This window comes from Mauremys reevesii, linkage group 1 (genome assembly GCF_016161935.1).
Source record: "Mauremys reevesii isolate NIE-2019 linkage group 1, ASM1616193v1, whole genome shotgun sequence".
NCBI lineage: Eukaryota > Metazoa > Chordata > Testudines > Geoemydidae > Mauremys > Mauremys reevesii.
In genome coordinates this window covers 120043967-120056692 of record NC_052623.1, presented here as the reverse complement: position 1 = coordinate 120056692, position 12726 = coordinate 120043967, and the positions used below count along the sequence as shown (strand labels likewise).

Sequence of the window (12726 nt, the reverse complement as noted above, 5' to 3'; positions counted from 1 at the left end):
TTGGTCACAATGGAAACTTGCTATTGTTTAATTCAGGATATTATGAAAATGTTTGTTGTTGACAGCTCATTTCCTAAATTTATGTGGGGAAATATTGTAGGACAGTGGAATATGTCCAGCCTTTGCTTTTATATACAAAAATGAGAGTAGCTGTACAACTTGGACTTCAGACTCATGGAAGCAGATGATGATGTGTGGAGTTGTTTTGATTCCTATGATGCATGATGTTGCCGGACAAAGGAACACACAGATACATATTATAGGTGGGTCTGGTAGCATCACCTTTTATTAAAATTGCCTTATTAAGAGGGTGGGAGAAAAACCCTGTTTTCTGTTCGTTCTTATGTTGCCAAATTTTAATTGTTCAGGCTGCAATTCTCCATGCTTGTTGTTTGTCTCAGGCTGAATTTTTTGGAAACTTTCAGCCAAGTTACAAGCCTTAAAAAAATTGCAAGTCACACATGCTCAGTAGAGACTTCAATTTTAGCAGCTAAAACATGTGACGATTCCATCCTCACTGAGCATGCCTGAGTCTCTCTCAGCTCCTAGTGCTGACCAGACTGTACATGTTGCATGCCCATAGAGGTACTGAGCATGCCCCAGCCCAGGGCTAGGGTGAAGCTGGACTTTCACTATAATGGCTGCTCCAGGCAAGGGTGGGGTTGGGTACTGGAACCTGAGAGCAGAAAGCCTATCTCTCCTGTGTGCTTAATGATACCACCCCAACCCCTCCAGCACCCAGGCAGTGTGGCAGAGGAAACCATCTGATTAAAATGAATAGGGGAGAAAAGCAGACAAGAGAGATATAAAAGATTAGACTGGGACAAGGAGTCTGCTGAAACTGGAACTGTATGGGGGAGAGAAACTGCAACTGGGAGTTTGGAGGGGGAGAGTGATAAGTGGGCAAGGAGACTGGGAGCTGAGGGGAGGAGAGGCTGGGACTGGTTGGGAGAGGAGTGAGAGAGGAGAGGAGGCTGGGACTGTTTGGACAGGGAAAGTGGGACTAGGAGCCAGTGAGGGAAATGGAGGTGAACTGGGAGCCAGTTGGTGGAACATTGGATTTCGGGGATTGGGAGAAACTGATTAGTTGGATTTAGTGGATGGGGATTAGGAATCAAAATTGGTGGGAGGTCGACTGAGCGGCCAAGGAGCTCCAGTGCCGGGCTGAGAACTGGGATTATATGGGCAAACAGACTGGAACAAGGAGCCATGGAAGGGCGACACTGCGACAAAGAGCCATGCAGGGGGTGGGGAAAAGACTGAGATTGGATGAGGAGCTGGGGAGGGAGAATAAGAGCCAGTGGGAAGGTGGAGCACAGAGACGGATTGGATGAGGAGCTGGGAGGAGGGAACTGGAAGTGGCTGGGCAAGGAAACTGGGTGCAAGGAGTGGGGATGGAAATGGAGGAATTGGGACTGGCTGGGCAGGGAGACTGGGACTGCAATGAGACGCCTGAGACTGGCTAGGCAAGGAGAATGTGACTGGGACAAAGAACCAGGGTGGGTAAGAAACAAAACTGGAACAAGTTGGTAGGAGTGGATGTAGGAGAAGGGGTCAGATTTGGGGGGAATGGGCAGAAGAGTCTCTGCCCACTAGAGAACACTCTTTTCCAGAGCCTGGAATGGAACCCAGGATCCCTGGGTCTCACCATTCCTCTGCTGTCAGAAATAGCTATGAGGTGTACTGGCAAAGTGTGTGTCGTCCGTCTGTAGTGCTGGTCCACGTAGACAATGACAATGAACTACTGCTCTCTTTAGCTCTGGTGGCAGAAGCCTGTGTAGTGAATCTAAAGGGTACAATTTTGCTCATGACCCAGGTAGGTGTCAATATGATGCCACATGATGGAATTTCAATTTGTTGGGTGTTTTTTTCTCAGTTTGCTATTTTAGAGCGAGAGATGCTATAAGGTCACAATCAGGAAAACTTAAGTAATTAAATATGCAAGTTTGTATGTTGACAATTTTCCACATTTACATAAGCAATGATTGTGAAATATGGATGACTCTTACTGTTCATTTGTCTTTATTGAATTTCATCCTATTTGCTTCAGACCATTTCTCCAGTTTGTCCAGATCACTTTGAATTTTAATCCTATCCTCCAAAGCACGTGCAACCCCTCCTAGCTTGGTATTGTCCACAAGCTTTATAATTGTACTCTCTATGGCATTATCTAAATCATTGATGAAGATATTGAACAGAAGTGGACCCAGAACTGATCTTTGTGGGACCCCCTCGTTATGCCCTTCCAGCATGACTGTGAACAACTGATAATTACTCTCTGGGAACGGTTTTCCAACCAGTTTTGCACCCACCTTATAGTAGCTCCATCTAGGTTGCATTATAGGTGATTTTTGAATGTATCTAGAAACCACAATACAATTTTATCTCCTATTCAAAAACAATCCTTTTCTCAGAGGCGGAAAATTAAGTTTTATTTAAAGATCATATTATGGCTTTGGACAATTTGTGTCAAAAGCTATATTCTGGCACAAGTCTTGATTATATTGCAGCAATGCACCATCTTCTCCTCAATGACATTTATATGCATATGTCTCTATTTCATTATGTAAATCTATTTCTATATCCATTATCCCTCCCTTGGAAAGCTCTCTTTTGTCCCCTGTATCTCTCTTCCTCTTTTTCTGGCAAAAATTAATTATTTTTAGAATGCTGAATAAGGGCCCTAAAATCAGTTCCTCATTTACCCTCGTTCAGTTAAGGTAAACTAGTTGTATTGAGAAACATCAGCATGACTAAAACCGCATTGTAACGCACATGTACAAGGGGGCAGAGATAAACTGCAATCTAAGCTAAACTGCCCGGTGCTCTGTTAGTGCACAGTAAGGGTATGTCTATGCTGCAATTAGACATCCATATCTGGCCCATGCCAGCTGACTCAGGCTTCCAGGGCTTGGGCTAAGGAGCTATTTAATTGCAGCATAAAACTTTAGGCGTGGACTGCAGCCCAGTCTCTGGGACCCTCCCACCCCACAGGGTTCTAGAGTTCGAGGTCCAGCTGAAGCCTAAATGTCCACACAGCAATTAAACAGCCCTTCGTCAGAGCCCTGGAGACTGACTCAGTTGGCATGGGCCAGCTGTGGGTTTTTAATTGCAGTGGAGACATACCCTAGGTGTCCCCACTGAGAGTTAGTACTATTTAAAGGAGTGGGCGGATGAGCAAGTGTAGAACCACCAAAAACTTTAAAGGGAAGGAATCACTGGACCAAGGCATCAGTTGATTATGGGGGACAACAAATGAAAAAAACAGGAATTCAGAGGTAAAGAATTAGGGATCCGGAGGGGGACACTGAACAGAGAATCCCTGGCAGTGCCCACTGCTCCTCAAAAGTGTCCAGGGAGTCAGTGAACACTACTCAGGGCAGGTCTACACTACGGGGGAAAATCGATATAAGATACGCAACTTCAGCTACGTGAATAACGTAGCTGAAGTCGAAGTATCTTATATCGAATTACCTACTGTCCTCACGGCGCGGGATTGACGTCCACAGCTCCCCATGTTGACTCCGCTATCGCCGTTCGCGTTGGTGGAGTTACGGAGTCGACATGAGCGCGTTCGGGGATCGATATATCGCGTCTAGATGAGACGCGATATATCGATCCCCGAGAAATCGATTGCTACCCGCCGATACGGCAGGTAGTGAAGACGTACCCTTAGAGGAACTCTGCCTGGAGGTGTAATCAGATAAGGGACCAGAAATAGGCCCCACAGTTGCAGAGTACCTCCCTGTTCAGCTTCCTCCTCCTGGTGTGATGGATGGCTGTATTGGCCAGCACCAGGAAGAGGCTGACAAGGAAGTCCCATGACTTTGTGGGGCCATGAATGGTGTGTGCGTGGATCAGGAGGTGCAGCCAGAACCTCAGGAAGAGGTTCTGGAAAAGCCAGAAAAGGGGCTGCAATCTGACACGCTCTACAAAGATGTGCGCTAGGGTCTCCCTCCCACTGCAAAAGGCACAGGTGCCAGGGGAGTTTGTGAACTATGCCAGGTACATGCTCATTGCTGTGTGAAGGAGCCACCAACTAATATCCCCAGCAGGCCATGGAACCAGACTGGAGTACAGGGTGGCCCAATGGGCTTCCTCGCCCCTCTCAGGCGGCAGCACGACCCACTACGGGGTGTTGGGGCAGGACAGGAGTGGATGGTGTGAAGCACAAGCGTGTACCTATGCTCTCTGGGCACAGTTTGGAGGTGGACCAGCTACCTGGTCCACCGTGCAATTGGCTCAGGTGATGTGTCGGGGGTGGCTAAGGAGACTCCCAGGCAGGGGCCTGATGATGAGGTCTGGAGGGCCAGGGATGAGAGGTGGGTGGGGTGCAGCCCCTCATCCCGCAGGACCCACTCGAGGAAAGCAAGAGAAGCAAGAGTCAAGGCTGCCCTCACTCCTGGAGCACATGACAAGGGATGCGCAGGGTGGGCAGCTCCATGTGCTGGCCAAGCACAGCAGGGTCCACCCAGTTCCGCTGTTTGATAGACACTGGCTCAGAAGTCACCACTATTTCTGAATCATATTTCCGAAACCACTTAAAAGAGAGAGATCTGACCATGCATAATACCCGATTTGTACAGCTAACAGCAGCTAATGGACTTGCCATCCCTGTGGTGGGGTGCCTTGAAGCTGATGTAGGGTACATGGTCATTGTTAGTCTCTAAGGTGCCACACGTTCTTTTTGTACTCCTGTTCTTTTTGTGGATACAGACTAACACTGCTGCTACTCTGAAACCTGTTAAAACACAAACTGTCAACATCACATGTCAAACCATACAAAGTAAGGGCATGTCTACACTATGGGAGCTATTCTTGTACCACTGTAGTGTAGATGTTGCCAATGTCAACATGGGTAATCCACTTCCCTGAGCAGCAGTAGCTTGGCGGACACAAAAACTCTTTTTTTTTTCTGTGAATTTTTCACACCCATCCCCCGAAGCGTTGTACCCAGGTTGACCTAAATTTTAAAAGTAGACCAAGGCTAAATATCCTTAAATCAAACTAATAATTACTCAAGAAGCATTTTTCTTACTTTGCCATCTGTCAGGTTGGATTATTAGAGACAGAAATATTTTTTTTTGTCAGTTTGTGTGTGTACAGTGAAAAGTTGGTCCAACAGATCTTACTCCCTCAACTTGTTTCGCTAATGTCCTGGGCCCAACAGGGCTACAACTCCACTGCATTCAGTGAAACTGACATTTATCAATAAAAATCAAATCGGGCCAAGCCCAGTCATGTTTTATTAATATAACATCATCAGGGGAGCAGATGCTTAGGAGTTCCCCTGCTCCCCCTTCCACTTATAAAGCACCATAAGGCAGTGTAGCACTACAGGGGCAGGGGTGGATGGGACTGGGCTGCATTGGCTGTAAGGGCGCAGCCTGTGGGGTGAGGGAGAAGCAGTTTGGGGAGGAAAGGCAGGAGGGGAAGCAGACGCAGCAGCCAAGGGCAGGAAGCAGCTCTGCCCCCTTCTAGCCTCTGGGCTGTGGAGCTCCTGCTTTTCCCTGCCCCCCGAGCCTGCACCGCACTTAAACCCAGCTCCGCCTAGTGAAGGGCTGGGAACAATCCAGCGCCCTCAGCCTGGACTGGAGCGAGGTGCCTAAGCGCGGGGGGCAGGGACGGACTGGGGTGCTCCGCGCACGGCGGTCGGGGGCGGGCTGAGGACCTGGAGCGCTGCCCGCCCGCCCGCGGGGCCGCCTGGCGCGGGAGGGCGCTCGCTCCGGGCTGGGGCGGGGCCCTGCTCCTTGCTCAATGGGGGCGGAGCGCGCCTGCCTACGGAGCGCCCCGGGGCGCAGCGAGCCGGGCTGGTGCGGCCGGCGGCGCCCGGACGGAGCTGGCGGAGGTGAGGGGCTGGGAGCTGGCAGCCTGCGGCGGTCTCTGCTCCGGGACGCTTCTCTGCAGCCCCTGGAGCGCCGGGGGAGCCGCCCGGGCCCTGGGGAGGGGGCGTCTCTGTGGAGCCCCGGGTGCGGGTGAGCCAGAGCCGGACTGGCCCCAGCCTCGCTCCCTAACTCTGCCCCGGCGGTGTCCTCCCCGAGAGGCCCCCAGTGCCCGGGCTCCCGGGAAGCAGCAGGAGCCCTTAGAGCAGCTGCCCTGAGATCTTGCAACATCTGCAGCAGCAGCCTCTGCAGGAGCTGTTGTGATCCAGCTGAAAGCAGGTGGGCTGAGAAACGCCTCTAGCTAGCATAGGTGCTGGGACTAGGGGTGGTCTGCACCCCCTGGCTTGAAGCGGTCTCCATCGTATCTACATAGGGTGGGTTTACAGGTTTGGTGCAATGGCTCTCAGCACCCCCACTATACAAATTGTTCCAGCATCTCTGGAAGCCAGTGGCTTTCTACCTCTTGTTTTCATTTGCAGAGCCCTAAAAAATTTCAGATAGCGGTACGGACCCATTTGGAAATCACAGACATGGTCTGCAGACTCTCAGGGGTCCTTGGACCACAGATTGAAAACCACTGCCATAAGCTACAGCCCTGTGGGTTCTTGGGTGTGAAGCTTCAGTGTATCTATCTGCTTATTCTTGTGTGCAGGGGTTAATTAATTTACTGCAGGGGTCGGCAACCTTTCGGAAGTGCTGTGCCGAGTCTTTATTTATTCACTGTACTTTAAGGTTTCGCGTGCCAGTCATACATTTTAATGTTTTTAGAAGGTTTCTTTCTATAAGTCTATAATATATAACTAAACTATTGTTGTATGTAAAGTAAATAAAGCTTTTAAAATGTTTAAGAAGCTCCATTTAAAATTAAATTAAAATGCAGAGCCCCCTGGACTGGTGGCCAGGACCCGGGCAGTGTGAGTGCCACTGAAAATCGGCTTGTGTGCTGCCTTCGGCACGCGTGCTATAGGTTGCCTACCCCTGATTTACTGCATGCTTACATCGCCTTGCCTGTCAAATTGGTGGCAAGTGAAATTAGGGAGGGTAGGGTGCATCACCAACAGAAGAATGCATTAACTGATTTGATTAGGGACTGGCCCTTATAAATAATTTCACAAAAATTGATGCCATTTCTTGAGCATTTTTGAACTTCTTATCAGTACAAGGCAATATGGAGGTGGGGTGACAGGAGTTAGTGTCTCTGTGACTGTTTTATTTTGGAATAGATACCATTAAATCAGTTGAAATGTAGCTTCTTTCTGAAACCAGGCCTTTTTGTGTTCATATTTCAGTATTTGATGTTAGTTTCTAGACCAGTTTCTTACTGTTGTCCCCAAATGCTACTTACGAATCAAACTGGATTTATCTAATGGTAAAGAATATCATATAAAAAGATGTTTAGGGAAACAGAGGATATGTGCAAACAGATACTAACACTGTCAAGTTTTCAAAGTTGTGTATTTTGTCACCTTGTGAATTGTTACTTTGATTTACAGAGAGCAGCTCTGTTTCTGCACTTTCAGTATAGTATGTCTCCATTGTTAATAGGAAGTACCACATTTCTTGTCTGGAGCCACAAATTTGGATACACTGCTTGGTGTTGTAAACAGTAGAATACTAGGTTTTGAGTCTGGAAACTCAGTGTCTAGTACAGTTGTGGGAAAAACTGATTTTTGGTTCACAGACAGTTCCAAAAAAACCCAGAAATTCGGCTTGACTAAAACCAACTGGAATTTTTTTGTGAATTGAAAAAGGAATGGAATGCTGAATGGAATATCTTATTTTGTTTTGGGGGCATTTTTAACCTTTGGCTTTTTAAAATAAAAGCAAAGGAAGTGAAGGGCTAGATTAATAAAACTGGTGATGTCAGGTCTGCCTTTGTACTAATAGCTTAGTGGTTAAGGTACTCACCTGGGATTTGAGAAACCCAGACTTGAATTCCTGCTAAGGAGCAGAGACTGGAGCTGGGGTCTTCCCCCTCTTAAGTGAGTGCTCTAACCTTGGGCAACAAAGACATCCTCACTTTCTGTGAATCCAGCCCACCCAGTTCTTTCAAATTTGCAACTAGCTTTGGTGACCTGAAACTATATTTTTCAGTGAATAAACTATTCAGCCAAAATTTTTGATCCATTTCAAGTGTCTAGGTTAAATTTGGTTGTATTTTAGTTGAATTTATTATTTTGTTTTGGATTTGATTTGTATGTTAGCATGACTAGGATGTCTTCGTTTATTATTTTTTGGTTTTACTGCTTATAAAGTATTAGATTCCTTGCTAGTCAGTGATTTTGATTTTTAGGTTTGCATTGTCTACTTACAAATAATATACGACTGTGCTCAAACACAGGTAGGAAATCATGTTTAGAAAGTAAAATTGTAGCAGTACTGCACTCTTTCCATGTAATGTTTGGAGTATTTGTAACAGGAAATGGGACAAATTTTGGAATTAACCTTTGAAATCCCCTAAAAATCACCAGAAACCATATATTTGAAATGATTAATAAGGAGACTTAATTTTGGTTAACTGACAGTGACCCAGGATCTGAAATTGTCCTTAATACTTTATTACTTTCTTTGCTATGTTGTCCAGTGTATGCAAATAAGTCCAGAATGCTGAATCTGTAACAAGATATATTGGAATGATACTTATTTGAAAAAAAAAAAGTCATTCTAAATAACATATACATAATTTATGCTGTCACTTTGAAGTTGACTATATAATGACTGATGCAAGGAGTGGTGGAAGCAAGGGAGTCCTTGCTGCAGGAGACAACCACCCCCAAAAAAGTGAGTAACTGCAGTTTGACTCTGCCTCTGCTCATAGCTGTCCCAGAAAAGCCAGCAGTGTGAAACTGAAATGACTTTTAACAATCACACTGAATACTAGCAATGAAATCTATCAGTCGTGTTAATTTTCCATTTCTGCTTGGCAAAGCACTGAGCATAGTCTGCAAACTCAGGCAACAACAATGTATTGGTTTACATTTGTAAGGTTATTTTTAACCATAAGCGCTAGAAATTCAATATTTTAAATGAATACTGAAATGTTTCAGAAAAGTATAGCATAGGCTCTTACACTCACTAGAGACAGCATCACACTAGCCACTAGCAAGTGGATTTTGTCAGTCTCCAGTATCAAGTATTGATTAGAGTGAGGTATTGGTGGGGTAAGAGATTTGTCAGGTTCCCATATGCAGATCTGCCAGTGCACATCAAATTTGACAAGCAACTCTGTTATTCCAGTCTTGGGTCTCTCTTGGGCAGCATTATCATTTGTTTTAAAAATGGCTTGTGGTGATGAGATATTAGCTAGAAGCCAGACTGCGCCCATAAAATTAGTGTCATTTGCAGTCATGGCCATCTATGGGAATCTATCCCAAATGTGTAGGATTTCATCAGGGACTTCAGCGAAAATCTGAGTCTCTTTCCCCCTATCCTCCTTCATTACTTGGCTTTTACACATTTGGCCCCATTTCTATATTAGTCTCAGAAGGGAGTGTTTCTAAACCAAGTTAAGACTGGTGAGTGATGATGTGCTTACCTCTCATATCAATTACAAAATCAAAACATTTAAGAGCAGGGAAGTTAAATGGACTCTCCAAATCTTAAGTGGCCAGCATAATAAAACCACCATTTACCACAGAAAATAGAGTTAATTTAATCCTTAATTCAGACCCATGGATATTTTAAAATGTATCTTTATCTAAATGTTTTTCTCTTAAGTCAGGGTTTCTCAAACAGGGGCCGCTGCTTCTGTAAGGAAAGCCCCTGGTGGACCGGGCCAGTGTGTTTACCTGCCCCATCCGCCGGTCCGGCTGATTGCGGCTCCCACTGGCTGCGGCTCGCTGGAAGCGGCGCGGGCCGAGGGACTTACTGGCAGCTGCTTCCAGCAACTCCCATTGGCCTGGAGCAGTGAACCACAGCCAGTGGGGGCCGCGATCGGCCAGACCTGCGGACGGGGCAGGTAAACAAACCGGCCCGGCCCACCAGGGGCTTTCCCTACAGAAGTGGCGACCCATGTTTGAGAAACCCTGTCTTAAGAGATACTGGTAAGTGGGAAATACTGCTATGCTGTATAATTTTTTGGGTAAATTATTTGTAATGGCTGTTCCTTGAGAAGAATACAAGTAGTTTAATAGGTTAGGTATACTTTCCGAAGCTCTACCCACTTGATGCCAAAATGAGGTACTGCATGGCTTAAAGTTTGGTAGTGCACAGGAAGTTATTGATGGCTTTGCATCAATGGGGTTCCCAACTGTGGGTATTGATGGGACACACATTCCTATTCTACGCCACCCACATCACGCCAAAATCTTTGGCTATGTCTGCATTGCAATTGGGAGGTGTGATTGCAGGATGTGTAGACATACCTAAGCTAGCTTTGCTCTAGCTCAGTGGTTCTCAAACTTTTGTACTGGTGACCTCTTTCACATAGCAAGCTTCTGAGTGCGACACCCCCCCCCAAATTAAAAACACTTGTTTATATATTTAACACCATTATAGATGCTGAAGGAAAAGCGAGGTTTGGGGTGGAGGCTGACAGCTTACAACCCCCCCATGTAATAACCTCATGACCCCCTGAAGGGTCCCGACCCCCAGTTTGAGAACCCCTGATCTAGCTAGATCAAAAATGGCTCAAATAACAATAGTAGTGAAGCTGTGGCAGCATAACCTGGGAACATCATAAAGTTTGAGCCACTTTAGACCTAGCTAGATCAAAGCTAGTTCAGGTATGTCTACACATGCTGCAATCACACCTCCCAGTTGCAGTATAGAATGACTGTTTATCAGCAGGAAAGGGTATCTCTCCATGGTGCTGCAAGGCCTGATTGATTACCATGGAAGATTCACCTGTAGTACCAGATCTTTAGCTGAGACTAGTGCTGTATTGGTTTACATGGGGAAAGCTTCCCATCATTTCGAAAAGGAATCAATCACAAACTTTTTTTTCCCTTCTGAGTAATTGTCAGGGAGCCTATAAAATTGTTTGGTAAGGTATATCAAGGACCTCATGCCTTTGTGACCTTGAAAGAGTATTTCTTTTTCCTGGCGTGGGATTATCTTGAGCACAAACAAGACAAGACTGTCAATGTTCATGAATATCTTCCTTCATAGTGAGCCACCATCCTAGAGTGGACAGCTGTTGGAGGGGCTTTTCAGTTCCCTGCTGTCCTCCCATGGGGGAATCATGAACCAAACGGATGAGCTGTACGTACCACCCACATCTTTGGCGTACATTCCAATCCCATCAATTATTTCAGAATTTCCTTCAAAGGATTTGTAAGGTGACTTCTCAGGCAGAGCATTATTCCCAATCCAACCTGCACCTACAACTCCTCGGGTCATTAACCCAGGCATTTATTAAATAGTCTGATTGCAAACCTGATCCAGCCATGTCAAGGTTCAGGATGTTGAATTTCTTGAATTCTCTTAGATTTGGAATAACATCCTGAACCCTTTCCTTTTAGGAGGCGACAGGTGTTTTACTATAATTGATTACACACTGACAGATTTTTTTTTTCCTGCTGCTCCTTACTTAGACAGCCAGTCTGGTTTCTGTTTTTGGATGGCACATGGATCAGTTTTACTGTGAGCCTTAGCTTTTTTAATCAAAGGGGGCTTTTGTAAACAAAAGGCTAACTCAACCATATTAGATACTAAAATAGGGTATTTTATCTTGGAGCCATCAGTAAAGGTAAAACCACTTCTAAGCTGAAAGAGTAAAAAGTCTGTTAAGGAGTTGTACACCCAAACAGTGTCTGAATATAGTTTAACTGTATAATCTTCCAGCTATGCATGTCTCTTTGGGACATGGCTCATGTAATACTGGAATCACAAAGGGTTCTTTCCCCAAATCATTTACCACTGTTTGACAAATCAGCTTGTTAGTCAAATCTAAAATTAACCTGTGCTTCATCAGAAAATCTGCTTCCAACAGGCTTTGTGGTTTTGGTAATTTTGCCAGAGCAAACACACGAGTCCTGCATAAAACTCCTATGTGGGCTATCAGTGGGTGTGATAGGCTGTTTCATAAAAGTTTCAAGAAACATGACTCCTCTTCCTGCCAACGGTGACATGGCTTGGTGAGGGTCATATAATACAGATATACTTGCATCTATATCAACAATGAACATTACCTTGTGACCCCTTATGAGAGCTGATACAGTTAGTTTCCCTGCTCTGTCTGTATATTAGGAGGACATTATACGACATGATGGAGTCTGGTGGCGTGGTTGTGAATGTGTATACTCTCCCTCTCCCCCTCACCTTACTTAGTTTCTGGAGCTAAATTATTTTCATAGGTTAAGACCATAAGGAACAGCTGTGATCTCATTTTGCTTTCCCTGTTCATGTTGCTGTGTAAATACCAATTACATATATGTAGTGCTCCATGCCCAAGGCCTGTATGCCCAAAATGATTGCACATAAATGTAGACTACTTTGAAGGCAGGCAGCAATTGAGGGTGCTCTTTGCACACATCTCAGTAACGCTTGAAGATAGTTTATATATAGTCACCAACATGTATAACAATCATGATTTTTAGTAAGGCTGTTGACAAAGTCTCACATGACAGTCTTGTAAGCAAATTAGGGAAATATATTCTAGGTGACATTAGTATAAATTGGATGCAAAACTGGTTGAAAGACTGTACTCAGAATAGTTATCAATGGTTTGCTATCAAACTGGGAGGAGATATCTAGTGGATCCTGTGGGTAACAGTCCTGGGTCTAGTAGTAAACGTTTTTATGGATGACTTGGATAACGGAGTGGAGGTTATGCTTATAAAATTTGTGGATAACACCAAGATGGGAAGGGTTGCTAGCACTTTGGAGGACAGGATTAGAATTC

At 45.3% G+C, this 12726-nt stretch overlaps 1 protein-coding gene across 9 annotated transcripts in view; it reads left to right on the top strand.

The window, feature by feature from the left end:
- The window catches only part of LOC120406214 (interleukin-1 receptor type 1-like), a 63986-nt gene that overhangs the window by 13070 nt on the left and 38190 nt on the right, over window positions 1-12726 (top strand). The window contains exons 1-2 of one of the 9 annotated variants that reach the window (XM_039540721.1): window positions 5766-5848; window positions 8586-8663. The exons of 5 other annotated variants lie outside the window; for them this stretch is intronic. The gene's annotated coding sequence lies outside the window, so the exon portion shown is untranslated. Of the gene's footprint in view, window positions 1-5745; window positions 5849-5869; window positions 6162-8585; window positions 8664-12726 lie in introns of those variants that run through there. 3 more of the 9 variants (XM_039540686.1, XM_039540745.1, XM_039540679.1) reach the window with 3 other exon arrangements.